This window comes from Callorhinus ursinus, unplaced genomic scaffold, assembly GCF_003265705.2.
Source record: "Callorhinus ursinus isolate GAN/ISIS: 27379988/994484 unplaced genomic scaffold, GSC_fseal_2.0 scaffold8, whole genome shotgun sequence".
NCBI lineage: Eukaryota > Metazoa > Chordata > Mammalia > Carnivora > Otariidae > Callorhinus > Callorhinus ursinus.
In genome coordinates this window covers 16,459,604-16,473,011 of record NW_027397070.1, presented here as the reverse complement: position 1 = coordinate 16,473,011, position 13,408 = coordinate 16,459,604, and the positions used below count along the sequence as shown (strand labels likewise).

Sequence of the window (13,408 nt, the reverse complement as noted above, 5' to 3'; positions counted from 1 at the left end):
GACGTAAGTTTAAGCATTTCGAAATGGGGAGATTATTCTGGTTTATCCAGATGGGCCCAATGTGAACACAAGGGGAGAGAAAGAGGCAAGAAGATTACAGTCAGAAAGGGAAAATCTTAGAACTGAACCAGAGAGCAGAGAGCATGCTAAGCTGCTAAAGACTGAGGGAGGGGCCACAAGCCAAGGAATGTGGGAATGCTCTAGAAGCTGGAGAAAGCAGCTTCTGCTTTCTGATGTCTCCAGAGGACATATAGCCCTGCTGACACCTTTATTTTAGGCTTTGACAGTCAGAACTCTAAGAGAATACATTTGTGCTATTTTAAGCCAGTAGGTTGTGGTAATTTGTTACCACAAAAATTTGTCATCTTTAAGCACACTTTATGTCATGCCTCCATGTTTTTGCTCATATGTCTGTCTTAGCTCAGAATATGCTTCTCATAGAAGACGGGCCCAATACCTATTTATCATTTAGATCAGCTCAAGCTTCACAGTCTCCAGGAAAGCTTCTCTGATATCTCCCCTGCCCCACACTCAGACTCAATAAATTTCTTCTCATCTACATCCCTTAGCATCCCAGGCTTATTTCTACTGTAACACTTAGAAGAGTCTAGCTCCTGACCAAAAATCTGTGTGTGCTTACAGGACCAACCACAGACAAATACAAAGGCTTTACCTGGCAGGCCTCATAGGGGAAATCTTTCCCCACCCAGACATGGTGAACAGCCAATGCACTGCAGTCTCTGAAGGGACTATAGTGAAAGACTCAGGACCACCCTCCCCTCCAAGACCTGCCATGTTCCTATACACACCTACAGTCCCTAACAGCTGCTTCTATTCAGAGTCCTCTCTCACTGCAACCTTCTACTGAGCTCTTCCTCAGGCTCTTCTCTTTATGGTTGAAAACTCTATGTGGGGAAGAGGAAGGAAATTTTAAGATACATTTTCTCCCTCAAACACTCAGTACTTTCCCACTCCTAGCCCTTTCCCCCTCTCCTTTCTCCCAGCCACTGTGTCTATCAAACTGCAGGAACCCATTGTTTGGGGCAGTGAGACCACAGTGAGACCACCTCCACATCTAGGCCATTCACCTGATTCTCAATTACTGCCAGGAACAGAGAGGAGCCAGAGTTAAAGATAGCTAAGTTGTCAGGTATTGAAGTAGCCCACAAAGACAGGTCAAAATTAAAGTAACTGTCATGCCTTTAATCACTTAGATCACCTGAGCTCTTGATGCACTTAGCACACATGAGTATAAGATTTTGACAATATGTTTGTCTCTTGCCTATCTCAGTGCTGTGTAGCCCACAACACAACACAACACATACACACACAAACACACACACACACACACATATACATATACCACCCACATGTTCCCTGAGGGCAGTAACACTGTCTTACTCATTCTGATCCTTTACCACCCAATTTAAGCTTTAGCACATATTTGGTACTTAGTATAGTTTTAGAGAACTAAACTGAATTTTCTTTTACAATGTATCAAGTATTCATGGTCCCTACATCTGCTCTCAATGAAATGTGTATTTTTAAAGTTAATGAGATGTGTCTGTTTTTAAAAGTCACAGAAGTGTATATAAATATAAATGAATGTTGCTTTTTTTTTTTTAGACACAATGAGGGATATACATATGATGTAATAAACACGTGACAAACTATGAGCTCTTCCAGTGTACTATTTGTAATGATTCAAGTTGCCTGAGACTGACTCCACCAAAATATCCAGTAACTGTGGGTAGCAGTTGTAATGCCAGGAGATTAATGGCACTGAGGTGGTGCAGAGCATGGGAATTAGATGCATGATATTAGCACCAAAAGAGAAAAGGGTTTTGCTTAAAGATTAAAAAAAAAAAAAGTACTGAGAAGCAGCGGGTGGCCTTAAAACAATGCTAATACTTCAGAACAATCATAGGGAACTTCAAAGGCAGAGTTGGGGGGGGGCGGTCTCCACTCACAATGGCTATTATAAACCCATGTAGAGAAAGGCACCAGGATGTGAAGAAAGAATTCCATGACACAATGACAATACAGGAAAGTTCATTTATAATAGAATCAAAATCTGTATGAGAATAGTGAGAGGTGATGAACAGGAGCCCAGCAGCAGAAAAAAACAGCAGATCAAAAAATGGTTCAGATAAAGATGATGACAGCACTCTATGAGGGCAGAATCAATCAGGAAACTTTAGGCTTTGGTTAATGAAAAGGTAACCAATGACCTCTGTGTTGTAGAATATAATGGTTAATTCTTGGTCCTCTGCTCACTTGACTCATTACATTTCACTGACTTCTCCTCCCCTGGCTTCTAGAATATCATGCATCTTGTTTTTTGTTTTGTTTTGTCCTATCTCAGTATCCTCACCCTCAATTTTCTTTGCTGGTTCATCCTTTCTACTTCATTCACTTCACTCCCTTGAATATCTCGCTCAGTCTCCTGGCTTTAGAAACCATCTGCATGCCTAAGACTCTTAAGATTTTACTACCACCCCACATCTTTCTCTTGAATTCCAGTATAATTAATCCAACTACATTTCCACAACTCCATTTGAATATCTAATAAAATTCACAAACATAACATATGCCAAATTGAAATTCTGATCTTCCCTGCTCATACATTCTTTCAATCTTTTCCTTCTCAGTAATGCCACCCTAGTTGCTCGGGCCCCAAAACTTGGGTCATCTTTGACCCTTCTTTCACACACTCTTAACCTGATCCTCTAACAAAACCTGTTGTCTTAACATTCAATATATATCAATTACCCGACACAGTTCACAACCTCCACTGCTATCATCACCTTCAAGGTACCATCTCTCACCTAAATTGACTTCAAGCCCATATCCCTTCAGGCTGGTCTCAAGACAGCAGCCAGAGTGACCCTGTGAATCATAGGTCAGATTAGGTCACATCTCTATTCAAAACCCTCCAATGGCTTCCTAAATCTCTCAAAGAAAAAGTCAAAGTCTTAGTAGCCTCCTTCTAGACCCACACCATCTGGCCCCCATTACTTCATTATCTCCTCCCTTAATCTTCTGACCTTGTGCACTCCATAGAGATTCCTAATTGTTGCCACCTCAGGGCCTTTGTACTTGCCCAATCCCTCCCCTTGGACTGCTCTTCTTCCAGAAATCCCATGGCTTATTCCCTCCCTCTTTCAGGTCTTTACTAAAATGTCATCATTTCAGTGATGCCTTCTCTAGCCAAACTATTCAAAATTACAAACTCTTTCTCAGTGTACTTCCTAATTCTCTTCTCTGACCTATTTTCTCCTAGTACTTATCATTATCTAATCCACCATTTATTTTACTTAAGTAATTTTGGTTATGTGTATACTTTTTACTTTCCCATTCATCTGTTTTGTTCACTGTTGTATACCCAGACCTTAGAGTACTGCGAGGCATATATAAGGGCTAAATAAAAACTGTGGAAGAAAGGATTCATAATGACAAACATTTAGTGAATGCCTACATTTGCCAGGCACTATGCTAGTCACAATGCATGTATTATTTTTATTAACTCCCCACAACTACCCTAAGAGATAAGTTAGGATTACAGGTCTTTAACAGATGTGAAACAGGCTTAGAGATTCTAAGGAAATGTGTCCAAGATCACATAACTAGTAATTGGGACTGAGTTACCACATTCTTTTGATACATAGTTCATAAGAACAAGTTACCACCAGAGAAGGGCCTTTTGGATGACTTATCTCCATGTCTGTGAACTTTGTGATGTCAACTGTACACTCTTTAGCGACTTACACATTTCCAATATGTATACACATATGAACACATGCCATAACAAAATTCTTATGGAAAAGTAAAGGTTAGAATCACTAATAATCATATTCCAAACAGTATAACTCCCACAGGGAAACAGTCTGAAATATGATAAATAGTTTATAGTCTTACCATGGTATTACCTTTTCTTCTTATCTCCCATTAATATCTATTCAGTTTACAGTTATTCTTTCCATGTTATAACTCACTAGACTATAAAATCAATTTGATAGTTTAAAATTGGAGGATGGCAGAATTATTTTGTCAAGTTTTATACTGCTTTAATATACTTACCTAACCTTAAAATAAATCTGAATTAAATGTCAAAACCATTAATCAGTTTATGTCTTCTTAGAATGAAAAAGACAAACTAGCCATTAGTCAAAAAAAAAAAAAATACTGTTTGTTTTTGAAGCTTTGCATTTCTTATATGTTCTATACTTTTAGCTAATTTTGTCAACTTGAACAACTGAACTGTCAATTCAGTTGGGGAAATCAATATGGATTTCTGTGGGTATTCTTTTTTTATTATAACTATCTCAAAAATAATCAATAGTTTTTTTCTTATTTTTCTTCAAAACGTAATGTGTAATCAAACATATCTCAAAGGCAGTACTGAAAAATTTAGTGCCCATATAATCATTAATATTTAGGGAAAAAATCCACTTTCTTATAAGAAGCATCAAATTTAGTTCATATTTGACATTGTGCTTAATTTCTTATTATGGAGAAAACAGGTGACAATGTGGTAAAATTGGCATTACCTGTAACCAGTTTAAAATCCATTTTTATCCTATATTCCAAATTCTTAAATTCTAAATGGGCTTGATCATTAAGCCAAATTGAGGAAGAGGTACAAAGTGTAAATATATACAACTGGGCTTGGTTATAGGACTTGATAATATATTTAAAGAGAACTGAAAACATGCATTTAAAATCACACCTGAAGGGGCGCCTGGGTGGCTCAGTTGGTTAAGCGACTGCCTTCGGCTCAGGTCATGATCCTGGAGTCCCTGGATCGAGTCCCGCATCGGGCTCCCTGCTCGGCGGGGAGTCTGCTTCTCCCTCTGACCCTCTTCCCTCTCGTGCTTTCTATCTCTCATTCTCTCTCTCTCTGAAATAAATAAATAAAATAAAATAAAATTTAAAATCACACCTGAAGATGAGAGAAGTTTAGGGAAGGAAATATCTGAACAAATTTGTAAGGATCTGAAAAAGTTGATAATGTGTTGCTTGAAAAATAAATTGGTTTATAATCCATATTTAATGGTTCCATTAAAGTTTTTTTAAAAGAGTAATATTTCTCTTCATTTAATTCACAATTTTATTCATTACAAACTTTCAAATTTATATGTTCCAGGTTCAAATGCAAATGTTTCATCACTATTGTTGGCTTAAAAAGAAATGATTTTATAAATTCAAAATGCAATTATTTGGCTGCTCCTGAGAACTTCAGCTTTATTCTTTTGGTCTCAAACATCTCAAAAATAGATAATACATACATAAAAAAGATCAAGCTGAGGTTATTTTGAACTAAGTAATGAATAAAACCTAAGTGAAACCAGGAATATTTCTAAAAGAATTTATTCTCTTCTTCACATTATGCTCTTTTAATCTGTTTATAACATTGAAAAGGCATATAAAAATAATTCGTTAGAGTCAAAGTATAATATTTCTGAATTATAAAATGAGGTAGCTATAATACAATAATAGGCCACAAGAATTGGGCCTATAATACCTATCAAAATAATCTTTAGCTTATAAAGATGACATAAAAAGTTAACTATTTTAAACTAATGTAAAAAAGTGCATTATTTCTGAAACTTTTAATAAGCAGTATTAAATTTCAAAACTATCAATACCTCAAATTTATACCTTATAGAGAAATATCATTTTAAACCTAGCAATGCCTTAAATTTTAAAATGTTTAAAGAAACACACAATTACATAAAATTAAGAAACCAAATAACCAAAATATTGAAAAAATTAGAAGATGAACCATGAGAGACTATGGACTCTGAGAAACAAACTGAGGGTTCTAGGGAGGTGAGGGGATGGGTTAGCCCAGTGATGGGTATTAAAGAGGGCACGTACTGCATGGAGCACTGGGTGTTATACGCAAACAATGAATCATGGAACACTACATCAAAAACTAATGATGTAATGTATGGTGATTAACAGAACATAATAAAATAAAATATAAAAAAAAAAGAAAGAAATTACCTGGAACTGATTCCAGTATGTATTTTATTGTTGACCTCAAGTGAAATTCAAGAAAATGGTATCATGGGGTAATTTCCCTCACACTATCCTGTGTCCCTCCCTATCTAGCAGGTTGTAGCCATTCTTGACCAAATGAAATGAGAGGGTTTCATTTGGTGAGCTCCCAACCGAATCCCTTATTATCTTTCCATTATTTTCCCTCATTTTTTATTACATAAAAAATTCCAAAGGAGTTGACTGATTCTAATAAAATATTATTAACTGAAATTATTAACATAGAATTTGAGTTGCAAACTGGAATAGTGTTTTTCATCCAGTTCACCAGATAATTATGAAAGACCTGCAATGCCTAAATCATTAGACACAGAGGTAAAGACTAAAAATATAAATGCTCTGTGTGATACCAGCCATCTGGCATTTATGACCTTGTGTAATTCACTCTCCTTGAGTGTGGGCTGAATGTAGTGATGTTGATTCTAACAAACAGACTATGGCAAAAGTGATGGGGGAGGGGCACTTGGGTGGCACAGTCAGTTAAGCATAAAGCATTATGGTGGACCTAAGAATGATGATTTCTGACAAGGAATATTTATTAGGAAAGAGATTACCAAAAGAAGAAGGAAAAAGGAAGGAGATATTTTTTAAAAGAAAGAACACAGATGATGATCATGGACCCTGCATTGTGGCCCTAAGGAATCAGTACTTTATTCTGTACGTGAAGAACCATTAAATGTTTTTGAGCATAGACATTATTTTTTTGAAGACTTTATTTATTTATTTGACAGACAGCGAGCGAGCACAAGTAGGCAGAGTGGCAACAGAGGGAGAGGGAGAAGCAGGCTTCCCGTGGAGCAGGGAGCCCGATGTAGGGCTTGATCCCAGGACCCTGGGACCATGACCTGAGCCGAAGAGAGACACTTAATGCTTAATGACTGAGCCACCCAGGCGCCCCTTGAGCATAGGAATTATAAGATGAGACCTCCATTTCTGTGAGAAAATTCTGATGTCATTATATTTGAAATGGACTGGAAATGAAAAAGAAAATAACCAAATCATTTAAAAGTCCATTGAAAAAGTCTGGATGAGAAGGAATGAGAGTCTGAGCCCTATAGAAGTGGCAGTGGGAACAGAAATGGAGAAATGGGTGTGAGGTGCTTGGGAGCAAAACTGGTAGGATTTGGTGAACAGAAGACTACCAGGAAATTGAAATAAAGAGGGCAGGTAAAAGTGGCACTGAGATGTTCAGCCTGGCTGACTTGAGAGAAACGGCAACATGAAACAAGGAAGGGACCACAAATGGAGGAAAAATTTAAAGGAGGAAAGTAAGTTCTTTTGAAGTGGACTCATTTGAGTAACAGCAGGATAATAATAAGTCAACAGTTTCAAATATGATTATGATACTAAGGAACAAAGTCAGAACTGCAGATTAAGATTTGGGAATAGCTAATTTAGGGATGCTGGTTAAGCCATGAAAAGAAATGAGATAGCCCACTGAGTGCTTAAAAACCTCTTATTACTCTGCGCTACCTGCAGAATAAAATACAAAATGATTAGTTACCCACTTATCTAGCTTCAGCTGCTGCACATTTCAACATACATTCTATATTCCAAACACACAAAATGACTTATGGGTCTCCCAAGACACTATGCATTTTTCACACCCCATGCCGAGTCTTTGTGCATTTCCCATTCCTGAAATGCCCTGTTCCTCAACACCCATTTAGACTTTATGGAACTTCAAATGTCACCTCTTGTATGTTTCCAAAGCACATAGCCTTTATCACATATTATTACAAATCATCTTATCTTTCTGTCCTAACACGTGAACTTAGGGCAAAGATCAGGTCTTATTAATTTCTTATATCCAGTCGTGCCTTGAATATTTAGCATAATGTTTAAATGACAATGTAATTACTAGAAATAAAAGGAAGAAAGGAGGAAGATAGAGAGACTCTGAAGAAAAAATAGGAATCATACACCTTTAAGAAGCAGACCAAAGAAGAAATGAGGGAGATTAAGGAAACAAAATGGTTATTTGTATTTTAAAAGGGTGATGATGTCTCCTAATATTGACTGGAGAGTTCTCTTTAGTTACCACCTTCACATTGGTTAAATATGTCAAGTTCAATCTTTTTTTAAATACAATAAAATTCATCTTTTGTGAAGTTTGGAAGATATTTTTTTCAATAAAAATCAGAGAACTTTGTCAAATCTTCCAGGAATTGGCACTATCCCTTAAAACACTCTGCTCTACTTGACAGAGCTGCTGCATAATAATGTAACTCCATTCTTTCCTTAATGCTTCCCACACTAAAGAGCCATGACCTCTAAGACCACCATTATCTCACATAATTCCACAGGACTCTTTGACTTTACTTCAGAGTACACATTTATGTAGACTCCTCATGGCAACCCAGTAACAGTCTTCAAATTTTGTCAATAATATGTCCTCTTTGGGGCGCCTGGGTGGCTCAGTTGGTTAAGCAACTGCCTTCGGCTCAGGTCATGATCCTGGAGTCCTGGGATCGAGTCCCACATCGGGCTTCCTGCTCAGCGGGGAGTCTGCTTCTCCCTCTGACCCTCCTCCCTCTCGTGCTCTGCACACAGACCACTGCCTTTACCACAACCATTACTTACCACAATTGGCAGTATAGGAAATAGGGCTGTTCTGTACACTTCAGCCAGCACAGGCTAGATTTTTCTTGCTTGTATTCATTTCCTTGTTTTCAATATTTTATCTGTAAGGGAATATATAATAACTTGGTTGTTACTCTAAACTCTTTCTTTCCTAAAATCCCCTATGTACTAAAAGAATGTTAATTCATGGTGTTTGAACAGTTTATGTAACACGGTAGAATTTTGTTTATTCCTTACCTGGACAAATTTAATATAACTTTCTTTTTCTTAATATAGAAGACTTTCTACTCTTTGTTATGAGATCATTTTTTTTAAAAAATCATGCTATTCATCATCTTATAATGCATTCCCAAGAAAACTAACCCTAAATCCTTGCCCAGAAAATGACTGACAGCACAGGGTTCTTTATATTATTTTATAGAATAAATTTGCTTTAAAATAAGTTGCAGCATAATACAATAAAAATAATACTGTGATTATAAATAGTATCTGCTGAGCACTTAGTAGGCATCAGGCAATGAAATAACGAAGCCTCAGAGAGAGGCTAAGTCACATGCCCAAAGTTGTACAATTAACGCAAGGCAGAAACAAGACTCAAACCCAGGATCTGACTTCAAGTACCAGGATCTTAACCACTGTTTTATAATGCAAGATCTGAACCTATACAGCCTCTTAAAATTTATAACAAAACTTTAACATGTTATGGTCCTCAAAACACCACCAATGGGATGTCAGGGCAGACACTGCTAATTAGTGATAAAGTCAGATTTGCTGATTTCAAGTACTTTTTAAATGAATTTTCTCCATGAACTCCATTAACATGTTTTGAAAAAGATCATAGAAATTGGAAAAAAAAAAACACCTCTGAATTAAAATATAATCTTAACTAGGGTACTCACAAGAATAAATGACTTATTTAACACTATTTCTGATTCAGTAAAGAATCTCTATTTTGGCAGGATGCATTTCTAAGAGCTCTGAGAGCTGACACAAATATCCCAAATGAGGTAACAAATTGTCCACCCACAAAGAAAAGATATTTCCTCAGATTCAAGATCTCAGTTGTTGGCTGGAGCCAGGGACCAGTCTTTCCCCAAATCCTCCAACACCTTGCCTCTCCTCCTCTTCCTTCAAGGTCTCATATTTTAAGTCTTTAGAGAGAAAAAGGAAACCTCTTCATTCATCTCACATGTATGGAACACTATGTCAGGCAGGGAATAAAAAGGTGACGATGCTTATTCTCAAGGGCATCACATTTTAGAAGAGGAAACTAGTCCCAAAAGTATCACTATGTACCTTGTATTTCCACACATAACAGGTGTTCAACAAAAGTTCGTTGATGAAAACTGTGACTAGATATCTTCCCTAGGCCAACTGTGCCCTTTCTAGTTCTTTCTTAATGTTTAAAATAGCTGTGTGAACATTGTACTTAAAAAAGATCAAGAAGTCAGATTCTGGACTACAGTTTTAAAATATGAAAATTGAAAAACAAAACAAAAAATGGACTGATTCAAAGACAATATATATTGCACAATTTTCCAGGGGTGGGGAGGGTGGAAGTCAGTAGGAGATTTGACTGAGATCTGTGGTTTAGACTAAGATTCTTCCAGGGACTGCAGGATGGACCGAATCCTGGGTTTCAGCTGCAAATCGTTTTTGCTGGTGACGGAGCAGACAACGATCATCCCAGGTCCTTTTGCTTTTCAAAAGCCTGCTTTTCAAACCACAATAGGAGATGTGAGAAATCTTCAAGGGCTCTGTGTCTGTAGTCACCACCATAAATTTGTAGATGCTTCTATTGAGAGTTTTACTGACATCCTTGAGAAGCTGCCTATAGTTAACAAGACAGCTGAGCCACTTCCACCCATTTCACAGTGAAGTAGACTTCTATGAAGGGATTGGCTTTAGGAGTTAACAGACCTCTGTCTCTGTTGGAGTTCTGTAGTCTCATTATCTGCCCAAGGAACACAGAGGACTTCACAATGAGAAGGCTCACCTCAGCCCAGGAGGAAAGAGCAGAAATATAAATTGAAATTTTTAATAATTGTTTTCTCCTCCTTTTTCCATCAAATACATCTAACTGCTAATCAGAGCTTCTGATAGGCATGAGATACCATTACACAATTATCAACTGAGTAGATATAATTCTATCACAGAGGAGATATTTGACAGATTAGTTAGCTCATGTCACCTCATCATGAGAAGCTTTTCAGTTTTTGTTAGTTTTTCTGAATATTTGAAATGTCTCAGAGATTCCCTACTATATTCCCAAGCTGCAAGGAGCCCAGGAATGCCAACCTACCTCCACGAATGGAGTTAGAACAAATCCTTCTACATTTAAAACTGCTGTTGAAGCTTTTTGAATATAAAAGAAGTGAAGATTGATTGATTGATTGATTAAGATTATTTATTTATTTATTTATTTATTTGACAGAGAGAGAGAGACACAGTGAGAGAGGGAACACAAGCAGGGGGAGAGGCAGGGGGAGAAGCAGGCTTCCCACCACGCAGGGAGCCCGATGCGGGGCTCGATCCCAGGGTCCTGGGGTCATGACCTGAGCCGAAGGCAGACGCTTAACAACTGAGCCACCCAGGTGCCCCAAAAGAAGTGAAGATTCAAAGCAACAACCAAGGCAAGTAGAATCCAGGCATCATCCCCTGCTTTATGGTTTCCTCTAATTTCTGTCTCATGTCCAGGGAAAAGAATCTCCTTAGAAAGAATTTTCCCCAAACCTGGAAGTGTGCCTTCTGTTATCTCTAATTCTGATTTCCTCTCTTGCTAAATTCTTATTTGTGTTTGACCCAACATATTTATTCTCTTCTCTGTATTCAGCAGCCATCACAGACATACAGCCTTTTCCTTTATCAAAAAAGCATTTAGCCAAGAAATTTGTGTATAGAGCAGACACTGCTAAATGGGTGTGTGATGGAGCAAGATGCAGATGATTATGGCCCCCAACAGCAACAACAAAAATAAGGACAGACCTTTAATTATCCCTCTCCTAGGAATTTCTCACTCTTGGTATTTCTCTACTGTCCCTACCTGCTATTATGTTTCTGACCCTCTTTCTCTCTCCTGGGTCACCCCCACCTTCAAGTAACAGTTTATTTCTTATGCTGAGCAGTCCAGCCATCAGTCTCCTTCAAACCATACCCTGGAGGGCTCTTGCTTTCCAACATAAAGAGGTCTCTCAAGGTGTCTTGTTAAAAACTGTCCAGGTACTTTAGGAGAGAAATCATGCCACTCCCAGAGGGGCAGAGCAGTGACCTTCAGTTGTATTTTTAAAATAGTGGTTTTTTTTTTTTTATCACTCCAGCTCTGTTTTGTTATCCAAACAAAATGCATGTATTAACAAAAAGTTAACTCAAAGATTTAAGAGCATTCCTTGACAACCATGCTATTGCAATACCTGTCTCAGAAAGCATAATGTCAGCAATAATTTATTCACTTATATTACAAACCACAAGAAGAAATGTGACCTGCCTAGTTACTTAACATCTTTACATTTCTATTCTTTTTAACCCTAAAACAAATGATACATTTGTCATGCCCTTAATTAAACACAGACATTCATAATATTCAGGTTAAATGTAAGATTTAGTCCATAGGTTAACTAGAGAAAACCAAATTATTTCATTATTTGCCTGTACTTAATGAAAACACAATGCACAATGGCTACAAATATAATAGCTCTGTTGAGCTTAATTCCACTAGCTGATGATATGGTTAAACATCATGGGCTTGCATATGTGTATATGTGCACATGCATACACTTATCAGTGTGTGTGCATGCACATATACATTGAGCTCATTTGGTTATATATTGTCACAATTTAGACTGTTAGCCAAAAGTAGTTTTTACTATTTTTATTTTAGTAAAATAAAACAAAATAAAAAGACTAGTTGTAAGGGTTTGCTTATCACACGTACTTGTTTTTGCCCAAGATAATATACTCCTGTAGTAAAGATGCCACTAAAAGATAATTGGACAATTAAATATGATGCCATGTTTAACTTAAACAGAAGAGCATTCCAATGCTCTCTGTTGAGGAAAACTTAAATTTGACCAAAAAAAAAAAATGCAGAACTGCATTATTTGATCAAACCATGGAAATTGTAATTTTCTTAGACCAGCATGTATTTCAATCAATATTTATGAAGTCATCCAAATGTTCCTCTCAACTGAACCAAATTTTGCACTCATAACAGCCTCTCACAAAGGCCTTGGCCAGTAATAATACAATACTATAGGTTTCATAATTTAAAGGCATTAACTTAAAATGACTATAGTTTATAACATGCGAAGTATACCAACTAGACCAGCATATCTGAAAGAGTCATGTCAAGATAATTATTTAGATATTCAGGGATTCGAAGTACTGAATCTGTGGAAGGGAGAAACAACCTGAAAGTATATTCCATCTAAAGCCATTGGGAAGAGAGCAGGTATAATTTCTACCACCTCACAAGTTAATCCTGTTTACACACCATGAAACCCTGTCGGACACATATTTGCAGAGCCTAGTGACTTAAACACAGCGATAACTACAACACCACTTAGCATAAATTTTAGGAGGAAGATGAATCTGATGGTAACATATTAACATTGGATTAAAATACCTTGCAAAATATTCTTTTCATAAGGTCCTTTGCCAAACGTCTGGTGTAGCTGACTACTCTACAAAATTGTTTTATCACAAAGGAAATACTGTAGACTCTATATTCCTAATATACCCATAATCCATCTATTTCTATTTCACT

The 13,408-nt window shown here is 37.1% G+C and overlaps 1 long non-coding RNA gene across 1 annotated transcript in view; it reads right to left on the bottom strand.

Annotated features, from left to right (window-relative positions):
- The window catches only part of LOC141373239 (uncharacterized), a 166,893-nt gene that overhangs the window by 100,096 nt on the left and 53,389 nt on the right, over positions 1-13,408 (bottom strand). The window contains exon 2 of the long non-coding RNA XR_012378975.1: positions 8,647-8,747. This is a non-coding gene — a long non-coding RNA (uncharacterized lncRNA). The remainder of the gene's footprint in view (positions 1-8,646; positions 8,748-13,408) is intronic.